This window comes from Macrobrachium nipponense, chromosome 28 (genome assembly GCF_015104395.2).
Source record: "Macrobrachium nipponense isolate FS-2020 chromosome 28, ASM1510439v2, whole genome shotgun sequence".
NCBI classification, from domain to species: domain Eukaryota; kingdom Metazoa; phylum Arthropoda; class Malacostraca; order Decapoda; family Palaemonidae; genus Macrobrachium; species Macrobrachium nipponense.
Window position 1 is genome coordinate 32,287,940 of NC_087217.1, and position 11,575 is coordinate 32,299,514.

At 46.3% G+C, this 11,575-nt stretch overlaps 1 long non-coding RNA gene across 1 annotated transcript in view; it reads left to right on the top strand.

Moving 5' to 3' along the window:
* The window catches only part of LOC135201313 (uncharacterized), a 49,995-nt gene extending 39,419 nt beyond the window's left edge, over positions 1 to 10,576 (top strand). The window contains exon 3 of the long non-coding RNA XR_010311489.1: positions 9,898 to 10,576. This is a non-coding gene — a long non-coding RNA (uncharacterized LOC135201313). The remainder of the gene's footprint in view (positions 1 to 9,897) is intronic.
* The last annotated feature ends 999 nt before the right edge of the window (positions 10,577 to 11,575 follow it).

Consider the following 11,575-nt stretch of genomic DNA (forward strand, 5'->3'; position numbering starts at 1 on the left):
GATATGTCTGGATCAAGTGCTGTGAGTTCAGAGTGTGTGTGAGGACTGATTGTAAGGTGAGGCTACCGAAAGCATCGGTAGACCCCCACACAGTATGTATGAGTTGTCTAGGGGCATAATTGTTTGGTTGATAATCGGTGCAATGAATGTGAGAGATGACCGATGATGATTGGAGAGTATATGAGTCCTATCGCCTTAAATTGGAGCGCGATAGGATCAGGAGGTCTTCTCCAGGAGTGGTTTCTACCAAAGGTAAGGCTAACATCTCTCCTGCATTAACACCTGTAGAGTTGCAACCCCTAAACCTGTGTTGCCTTCGGGCTCTGATTCTGTGCGGGAGAAGCTAATGCTCTCTCTCTGATTTTGGAGTCTCTTCGCACTCTGGAGACCAAAGTGAAAGCCTTAGAAACTGGCTCGGTGCAAGTGTGTATCGTGCCCCTAGTGTTGTGGAGGGGCTCAGATCGGCCCCATAATGCCTCTAGGCCTAGACCTCTATCAGACTCCCAAGACTCAGGGAGTAGGTATGTCGAAAGCCGCAAGAGGGTTACGGGGGCTCCCCACCGATCTGGCGTCCCTTCGGCAGGCCTTGTTGCAAAGTCCCAGGCTGCCAAGGAGCGCGCACGAGTGCGCGTCCTGAAAGAGTGCTTTTCGTCCTCCGAAGCGTCCTCCCCGCGCAAGGGGTGGAGCGCTCGGAGAGACTCTCGTCCTCTGAAAAGGACGTTTCGTGTTTGAGGACGCTTCACGTCCTGTATCGCCGCTTTCGTCGGAGGATGCGTATGACGCTTTTCCGCCTCAGAAAAGGGTAAGATCTCCTCCGAGAGGACGCTGGGTTGCGTGCACAGGCGCGTCTACCTTGAGAAGCAGGTAGCTGTACCTGTGAGAAGGAAGGAGGGCTCCCCTCGCCCCTCGTCTTCTCGCAGGATCAGTCCTGCTTCCTCTGTTCGTTCTTCCCCAACGAAGAACATTCTTTTGTCCCTTCAGGACCAGCTATCGACGCTTATGGCTCAGAGGACTCGCCCAGCAGCAGTCGAGCCTAAGCGGAGGAAGGACCTTAGCCTGCCCGTCAAGAGGACGAAGCAGTCTCCTTCTCCTCTCCTACTTCGTCTCGTTCGCCGATCGCTTCTCCTTCGGCGATTCGCCGATCTCGTTCGTCCTCTAGAAGGACGTTGCGTCAAGACGCTTTTGAGGAGGACGCTCAGCACGACGTTCGACAGGACGCTCGTCAGGACGCTAGGCAGGACGCTAGGCAGGACGCTGGCAGGACGACTTGGCAGGACGCTCGGCAGGACGCTCGACAGGACGCTTGTCAGGACGCTCGGCAGGATGCTTGCAGGAAACGCTAGGCAGGACGTTCGTCAGGACGCTCGCCAGACGCTAGACAGGACGCTCGGCAGGACGCTCGGCAGGACCGCTTGGCAAGGAAGCTCGCCAGGACGTTCAGGGCTCTTTTCAGACGCTTTTGGGGATTCCGACCAAGAAGTCGTACCCACCAAGACGCTAGTTTGCGCGCACAGGCACGTATTCCAGCGAAAAGGTCTTCCCTTTCGTTTGAGAAACGTAAGGACGCTTCTCTGGCAAGTGAGGCTGCCTCGGATGGCGCTAAGGACGCTCGTCCTCGTCAGGACGCTCTACCTTCTTCAAGTAGTAAGCGTCATAGAGAGGACAGCCGAAATAAGGCTTCCTCTAGCAAGGATAGTTTCAGCCTGCAGCTCCCAAGTCTCCTCCTTCGCAGTTTTCTTCATCTAAAACTGGAAAAACCCCGGAGTTTGTGGAGTATGGAAATACTTCTCTCTCCACTAAACGTTGCCTTTAAGGAAACTCCAAGATTGGATGGTACGAAGGAGAGATCAAGGCAAGACGACTTTCGCCTTGCCTCCAGCTAGACTCAGCGGAAAAGGGGGCATTTGGTATAGAACCAAAGATGAAGTAGGAGTTCGTATCCCTTCTTCAGCTCAAGGAGATTTCTCCAGCTTAGTGGATTCGCAGAGGAGGTCTCTTTTATCCTCTGCTAAGTAACCTGGACCTCTACGGAGACGGACCATCATTTGAAGGGTCTGCTCAGGACGCTTGAAGTGTTCAACTTCCTTGACTGGTGTTTGGGAGTTCTGGATCTGCAAGCAAGAAGCCCAGAATCTCTCAGTCTGGGGGAGCTGTCCAGCGTGTTAGCATGTATGGACAAAGCCGTCAGGGATGGTTCGGAGGAGATCGTCTCTCATTTTGGAACGGCTTTATTGAAAAAGAGAGCTTTGCTGTGCAATTTCACAGCTCGTTCGGTAACTCCAGCTCAGAAAGCGGATTTGCTGTTTTCTCCTCTTTCGAACCATCTCTTCCCCCAGACTTTAGTAAAGGACCTGACTAACAGTTGCAAGAGAAGGCAACTCAGACCTTTTGGCCCAGTCTACAAGACGTTCGGCCGTACCTTCTACCTCTTCAGCTGCGGTTCGACCGCCGAAGAAAGTTAAGCCCTTTCGTGGGGCTCCCCCCTCGAGAGCAGCTCCTCGAGGGAGAAGGTTTTCACGAGGAAGAGCTTCCTTTAAGTCAAAGCCTTCCAAGTGAGAAGCATGTCCTTCAGACACCAGTCGGAGCCAGACTGAAGTTTTTTGCGGGAGCGTGGAGAGAGAGGGACACGGACTCTTGGTCCCTCAAGATCGTGGAGCAGGGGTACAAGATCCCCTTTTTAGATCTTCCTCCTCTCTACGACTCCCAGAGACCTTTCTCCATCTATCAGGGAGAGAAGAAGAAAGTATTATTCGATCTCCTTCAACAAATGATTGACAAAAGAGCGGTGGAACAAGTCACGGACCTGGGGTCCCCAGGTTTTTACAACAGGATTTTCCTAGTACCGAAGCAGTCGTCAGGTTGGCGTCCAGTTCTAGATGTAAGCAGGCTCAATCTTTTCGTGGAAAAGACCAAATTCACGATGGAGACGCCTCATTCTGCTCTGGGAGCCTTGAGACGGGCGACTGGATGGTGTCCTTAGACTTGCAGGACGCGTACTTTCACATCCCGATCCACCCTCTTTCAAGAAAGTATCTAAGGTTTGTCTTAGACAAAAAAGTGTGGCAGTTCAGAGCTATGTGTTTCGGCCTGACCACGGCTCCAATGGTGTTCACTGTAGTCATGAAGAACGTGGCGAGGTGGCTACACTCTTGGGGATAAGAGTTTCCCTGTACCTCGACGACTGGCTGATCAGAGCGTCGTCGAGAGAGAAGTGTCTGAAGGACTTGCAGTTCACTTTAGCCCTAGCAAAGTCCCTGGGACTTCTGGTCAACCTCGAAAAAGTCGCATCTGACCCCAACACAGTCCATCGTGTATCTGGGGATTCAGATGGATTCAGTGGCTTTTCGAGCGTTTCCGTCCCAGGAACGTCAGCGGCTAGGCTTAGAAAAAGATCTCAGCCTTCCTAGGGAAAGAGACTTGCTCGGCGAGGGAATGGATGAGTCTGCTGGGAACCATTTCCTCGCTAGAAAGGTTTGTTTCCTTGGGAAGACTGCACCTCAGGCCTCTCCAATTTTTCCTTGCGGACAAGTGGAAGGCCAAGGACGATCTCAATGCCATATTGAGAATATCGCTTCCGATAAAGAACCATCTAAGATAGTGGTTGGACCCTCAGAAGCTTCAGGAGGGCGTGTCCCTAAGTCTTCTGAGCCCCGACCTAGTGTTGTTCTCCGACGCTTCCATCACGGGCTGGGGAGCAACACTAGGAGGGAAGGAAGTGTCAGGCTCCTGGAGAGGGGAACAGGTAGCCTGGCATATAAATGTCAAAGAACTGGCAGCAGTATTTCTGTCCCTGCAGTTCTTCGAAAGGTGTTTGAAGAACAAGATTGTTCAGGTAAACTCGGACAATACCACAGCACTCGCTTATTTAAAAAATCAGGGAGGAACACACTCCAGAACGTTGTTTTCCCTAGCGAGAGAGATTCTGCTGTGGGCAAAGATAAGAAATGTGACTATCCTGACGAGATTCATTGCAGGAGTGCAAAACGTCAGGGCAGATCTTCTCAGTCGTCGGGAACAAATCCTACCGACGGAATGGACCTTGAACGAAGACGTTTGTCGAGACCTTTGGACGTTGTGGGGACGTCCGCTGGTCGACTTATTCGCGACGTCAAGGACCAAGAGACTTCCTCTTTATTGCTCCCCGATCCAGAAGCAATCGCGGTAGACGCGTTGCTTTGGAATTGGACGGGTCTAGATCTGTACGCCTTCCCACCATTCAAGATTTTGGGGGAAGTCATGAGGAAGTTTGCGGCCTCAGAAGGGACGAGGTTGACCCTGATCGCTCCGATGTGGCCAGCGAGAGAATGGTTCACAGAGGTCATGTCTTTCCTTGTAGACTTTCCAAGGACATTGCCCTGGAGGAAAGATCTACTCAAACAGCCTCAATTCAAAAGGTTTCACCAAAACCTCTCCGCTCTGGGTCTGACTGCGTTCAGACTATCGAAAAGTTGGCCAGAGCGAGAGGTTTTTCGAAGGCAGCTGCGAGAGCAATCTCACATGCAAGACGTGCTTCCACAAGAGCTGTTTACCAATCGAAGTGGGCTTCCTTCAGGGCATGGTGTAAAAAGGAGGGAGTTTCCTCTTCCTCGACCTCTGTGAACCAGATAGCTGATTTTCTGCTCTTTCTCAGGAATGTGCAGAAATTAGCGGTCCCTACCATCAAGGGATATAAAAGCATGTTGTCAGCGGTTTTTAGGCACAGAGGCCTTGACCTGTCTGACAACAAGGACATTCATGACCTTTTAAAGTCTTTCGAGACTTCGAAGGTTCCTCAAATGAGACCTCCGTCATGGAACCTTGACGTGGTTCTTAAATTCCTTATGTCAAGCCCTTTCGAAACCGCTTCAGGCAGCGTCTCTTCGAAACTTGACAAGGAAGGCTCTTTTCCTAACTTCTCTTGCGACGGCTAAGAGAGTTAGTGCAAAATTCAAGCGTTCAGTAAGTTAATGGGATTCAAAGGAGACAATGCTGTCTGCTCGTTGAACCCAACTTTCTTGGCGAAGAATGAAAATCCTTCGAACCCTTGGCTGAAGACTTTCGAGATCAAGGGTATGTCAAGTCTGGTGGGCCAAGAACCAGAGAGAGTCCTGTGCCCGGTCAGGGCTCTCAAGTTCTATGTACATAGAACAAAAGAGGTAAGAGGTCCCTCAGGTAATCTCTGGTGCTCTGTGAAGAGACCAGAGTTACCTTTATCGAAGAATGCTGTTGCTTTCTTTCTAAGGGACGTTATTAAGGAGGCTCATTCATCTTTCCAGAAGACTGATTTGAGCCTCTTACGAGTGAAAGCGCACGAAGTTCGAGCTGTCGCTACCTCTCTTGCCTTCCAAAAGAACATGTCAATCAAGGACATTCTTGATTGCACCTTTTGGAGGAGTAACTCCGTCTTCGCCTCACATTACTAGGGATGTGAGAACGATTTATGACGATTGTAATTCACTGGGGCCATACGTTTCTGCGGACACAGTCTTGGGGTCCGGAAGTAGCTCTTTCCCTATCCCTTAGTTAGGATTAGGTTAGTTTTGTTGTTGTGTTTTTAGGTTGTGGTGAGTCTTATGTGAAGATCTCCCATCCTTTAGTTAGTTTTAAGGGGTTTTTGTGAATAGTTGGTCAGGTGGTGGTCAGTTGCTTCGTTGCCCTCATATGTATGGCCTCGATGGTCTTGTCATGTTGAGTCTCGTACCCGTTGACAGATCATCCAGAGCGCACCAGCACTACAGGTCTCCACCTGGCTGGCAACTCTGATTTAAGCAAAAGCAGCCTTAAGTGACAGTAATCACATAGTCTACTTTGCAAACAGGTGAGGAACCAAGATGTATATCATCTACTTAATTTAAGTTTCCTAAAAAATCCTATTCTGTCTCTTTCCACCATCCGAAGGTAGGATTCAGCTATATATATATCTGTCAGGTAAGTGGCATGAACAAAATGTTATTGTTATTATACAATTAAGTTTGTTCATACTTACCTGGCAGATATATAATTAATTGTTTCCCGCCCTCCTCCCCTCAGGAGACAGAGGCATTAATAAAATATGAATAGAAAATGGAATGGTTCCTGATATCCGCCTCCCAGCGGCGCGGGAATGAGTACTACCAGACTGGCCGCCCCACTGCGTGTGCCGCGAGTTTTGAAATTCTGTCGGACTTCAGAGAAAAAGACAGCTATATTAATATCGGCCAGTAAGTATGAACAAACTTAATTGTATAATAACAATAACATTTTCATACCTATCCCTTCGTAAAAGGAGTAGCTGGCAACTCAGGCAGATAGTGCGAGACGATGAACAAGGCTGCTGTTACTGTGATGATGATCTACGCAGTACCGGCTAGCTAGGTGTCATGCGCGGTTGGTTACGTCTCTCTCCCTTGCGGGAATGGCTGAATAAACCGTCTCTCTGCCCTACAATCATGGATTTTAGCCTCGGGTTGAGGAAATTTCTAGTAATCATGAATGAACATGCCTTCCGTTTACTTAGAAAATTTCAACAAGATATATCTTATACTTGTTCGGTGCGGGTTTACCGCACGGTAACAGAATTCTGTACGAATCTACCGCGGCATAGCACTATAATAATGCTCTCCTGCTTATGCAAAGCGCAGCCTTATTTAGGGAAGGAAGCAGGCTGAGTGAGGGAATGGATGAGTTTGCTGGGGACCATTTCCTCGCTGGAGAAGCTTGTTTTCCCTGAATAAACAGCAATTCAGACCTCTACAATTTTCCTCACGAAGAAATTGGAATAACATCAAAGATCTTGTAATAATTCTAATTTTCTCTCAACGGCTTGAGGATCACCTCGGGTGATAGCGAGAGGGTGCCAGACATCCGAACAGAGGAACAGATGTTCTGGCACATTGTCTGAAAGAATTGGAAAGCCAAAATTGGTCGGTCTTCTCCAGTTCCTCGAAGGGTGAGTTTGGATCGAGTGGCCCAAATCATCTCGGATAATTTCTCAGCTCTCTCATAGCTCAAGAAGAGAGAATTGGTTATGGGCTTGGGCACGGAACGTAACGATCCTCAAGAGGTTCGTTAAACACTAGTGCACGTCCGTGCGGGTCTTCTCGATCGAAGGCAACAACTACTGACGTCTGAGTAATCCTCACTTAGAAGGATGTCGAAAGTGAGGAGAGACGAGGGCGTCCTTTCGTTAAGTTTTTCGTCATATTGAAGACGAAGGAGCTTCCTCTTAAGTTGTTCCCTTATTCATGATCCTAGAGGATTAGCTTTAGTCGCCACATGTTGGCCTCTAAGAGGTTGGATTCACAGAGGTCAGGTAATTCAGAGAATTGTCCAAAGACCCTTCCCGAGAGAAACGGTGTAATCTAACATCGTCACTTAGTGAAGTATCTAATATCTCTCCTCTCTGAGTCTGAAGGCGTTCAGACTATCGAGAAGCGATAAGATCTTCAAGATTAATGGCAGTCTCTTGGCCAAGGCAAAGCAGTGCTGCCTATTTTCAGTGTTCAATCGGAGGGGGCCGTTTCTGGAGATAGTGCAGGGAAATGACTGTTCCTCCACCTCGACCTCTGTGAATTTCTTTATGGTTCTATCTTTCCGTATGAAGTATGAGATAAGATAGAAGTCCTAACTATTGTAGAATATGCAAATATGTTGTTGACGGCCTCTAGGCTCAGAGATTCGGTTCTGTCAAACAACAAAGCTTCACGATCTTTGAGGTCTGGGGAGATCTTGAAATTCTCTGGATCGCAGGTTCGGCATGGAACTTAGACGTAGTCTGAGTTTCTGATGTCAAAAGCATTTCGAACCTATCCTTTCTGCGAACTTAATACACGTGACCAGAAAGGATAACATTCTAACCGCTCTAGCCACGGCAAAGAGGGTTAGTGAGGTTTTAGCCATCATCAGAGGTTTTAGCTTTAAAGGACATAATGCGGTCTGTCCTCTAAGCCTTCCGTTCTTGATAAGAACGAAAACCTGTCTAACCCTTGACCCGAAGGCTTGGAGACCAAGGGTATGGCACAAATTGTTGGGCAAGGGCATTAGAGAGTCCTGTGCCCTGTCGGGTCTCTCAAGTTTTATCTTGATAAAACTATGGAAAGTCGAGGTCAACGGACAATCTGCGGTGTTCCGTAAAGACCAGACTGGTTCATGTCCAAGAACACCCTGGCATTATAGTCAAGGAGTTCTTTTAAGAAGTCTCATTCATTATGTTTGCATAAAGATTTGAGATTTTTCTTAATATGAATGCTCAAGAGGTGAGGGCGCGGCCTCAAAAGCATTTCAACAGGGCATGACACTCAGTAACATCCTGAGTGCCACGCTTTAGCGAAGCAACTCTGTGTTCGCATTCACACTCCCGACGGGATGTGAAGACGACATTTGAGATCTGTAAGTCGCTAGTGGGACCATACATATCCGTAGATATATTATTGGGGGCAGCAAGCAACACGAATCCTATCCTATAGAAAAGGGATAGGTGTGCTTTTAACTTTGAAGGGTTGGTCGCTTGAGGCGCGTTCCTTTTCTTTAGCCTAGAAGTTATGGAACTAACTTTGATAGGTTAGGTCAGGTGGTGGTTTTTAGCTTCGTTGCCCTCAGAAGTATGGTCATATGGTCTAGTCACATTGTGGTCACGCCCCCGTTGACAGATCATCTAGAGCGCACCAGCATTACAGGTCTCTACCTCGCTGGCAACTCTAGTAACGCAGAAGCAGACTTTGGTGACAGTAATCACGAAGTCGGCTATGCTAACAGGTGAGGAACCAAGATGTATATCATCTACTTAATTTAGTTTCCCAAAAATCCTATTCTGTCTCTTCCCACCATCCGAAGGTGGGATTCAGCTATATATATATCTGTCAGGTAAGTTTCATGAACAAAATGTTATTGTTATAATACAATTAAGTTTGTTCATACTTACCTGGCAGATATATATAATTAAAGTGCCCACCCACCTCCCCTCAGGAGACAGTGGCACTGATAAAATATGAATAGAAAATGGGAATAGTTCCTGATATCCGCCTCCCAGCGGCGGGAATGGGTACTACCACCTGGCCGCCCACTGCGTGTGCCGCGAATTTTGAAATTCTGTCGGACTTCGGAGAATACAGCTATATATATATCTGCCAGGTAAGTATGAAGAAGCTTAATTGTATTATAACAATAACATTTTTTTTCTTTGGTTTGTTTGAAAGGAGTTTGGGGATAGCTCTTTTCAAACTAAGCACAAACCCTCGTGTTAGGATCAGGTGATCGGGATCGGTGTTGTGCTCCTTAATTATGCCCCTAGGCATAGGTGTATTGTCATGTAAGTGGATAAGACCCCATTGACAAATGACCATTAGATTCTGTCGAGTAAGTGGATAAGACCCCATTGACAGATCTACAAGAACTCTTAGCCATAGGTCACATCCTCGCTGAGGCTCTTTAGACAAAGCAGACTACTAGCAATAGCTAGGAAGTCGACCCTTCGTCTAAACACATAGGAACCAAGGTTTTATTTATTTATTACCTACAATGTATGTTGTTTACTTGTCTAATCAGTAAATAGCTGTCTCTTACCCACCACCAATGGGTGCTAATCAGCTAAGTATATATCTGACAGGTAAGTTGAATGTATGAAAATGATATTGTTATGATACAATAAAGTTTCATACATACTTACCTGGCAGATATATACGATTATCGCCCACCCAGCCTCCCAGCAGGAGACAGGTGGAAGAGAAAATCTGGTTCTAGAAGGTAATGGTTCCTATTCCTGCCATCCAGCGGCAGGATGGTAGATCACCTGACGTACCTACCTGTAGCGTGTGCCGCGAAATTCGAATTTCTATCGGGGACGACGGAGTCTATAGCTAAGTATATATCTGCCAGGTAAGTATGTATGAAACTTTATTGTATCATAACAATATCATATTTATGTTATGTTCATTTTTTCAGTGACTGATTGTAATAAAGGCAAGATACAGTCGATGTTTCAATCAAATACCCACAGAGGACCTTCTACAGTCACAAATCGGTTACCCTCCTGGCAAAGCTGAGCGGAGAAGACGAGGAAATGAGCAAGTTTTCAAAATATGTCTGCTACCATGCTGCGCCCAAGGAAGAACAGGAGGCGAAAAAAGCTAAGTCTACACAGATAAGAAGCCATTGTTTGGTCCATTTCATTAAGGCATTGTTAGACGTTATTCAATGGTAGTGCCTGCACCAGTGAAATTATTTATCAGGGCCATGGTGGTTCCGCAATGAATGCTAAACGTTCATGTGCCGACATTGTGTATTGCCGAAGGTGTTAGGCGTGATTGTTAAAAGTGTCCGCATGAGTCAAATTATTTATCAGGCATATGATTGTATATTCATCTCATCATCATCTCATTTGGTGGTTCTGCAACGAAGGCATTAAAATGTTCATGAGCGAAGTTTAACGAATTTTGATGTACCTCATTAATATTTAAGAGTTATTGATGAAGAGAGACCCTTAAGTTTAAGATTCTGATGTCCGCTTAAGTTTATTCTACTAGAGGGTCTTTAAGTTGGTAAGAGGGGCTGGTTAAGTTAGGGTAATTAATTTTGTTTTGGAGAATTATTCAAGTTAGGGTAATTAATTTGGTTTTGGAGAGTTATTCAAGTTATAATATTTAATTTTGTTTTGGAGAGTTATTCAAGTTAGAGTAATTAAGTTGGTTTTGGAGAGTTATTAAAGTTTGGGTAATTAATTTTGTTTGGAGAATTATTCAGCAGGATAACCTTGTAAATTGGTAGTCATGTGTGAAAAACATTTGGGTAATTTAATGTGAGAATTGATTGCTGGGCGGCAGTTTGTTTAAGGTGTATTTAACTAGGGGTCATTTAATGTGAGAATTGTTGATTGCTGAGCAGCGGTTTGTTTGTGTAAGATGTATTTAACTAGGGTTCTTACAATCTTACCATTCTTAAATATATATATATATATATATATATATATATATATATATATATATATATATATATATATATATATATATATATATATATAGCTATATGTTGTAACGGTTCCCGGATTTGTGCCATTTCTTCAGGGAGGGGCGTAATTTTGTGGTTGGTATGTAAAACTACATCTGGGTGAGCCTGTCCAGGGCAAGGGCTGATTTGGCAAATTTTGTGGGTTCAAGATCGTGTTCGTGGGTTTGTAATGAAATTTGGTGGGATTGTGGTGTCTAGCTAGGGACCCAGATGAACCACAGTAAAGGTTAGTAGCATTTAGAGGGGTGGGCATGCTTAAGCTGGGAGAACAGTCCAACATGTTTGAAGCCTCATGGTGTATTAATTCCGTTTTGTAGGAGGATTTCCCACAGTCCGTTTGCCGCTTGCAGTAAGGCTCAAGTCCATAGGTCTGGGGCACGAGACATAGATGCATTCAGGGTTGGAGGATCTTTGTGACATCACAACTGAGTAAGGCACTGGTGGTAGTCTTCGTTGAGTGGTGCAGGATCTTGGCAACTCATTGGTTAGGTCAGCTACAGTTCGACTAGGGAATTTCGTTAGCTCATAGGGAGTGGCCAGAGCTGAATCCAGGAAAATGGAGACCCTTAAAGTTGTGCTATAGAGGGAGGGTTTGAGAGCTAGAAGCCTCCCAATG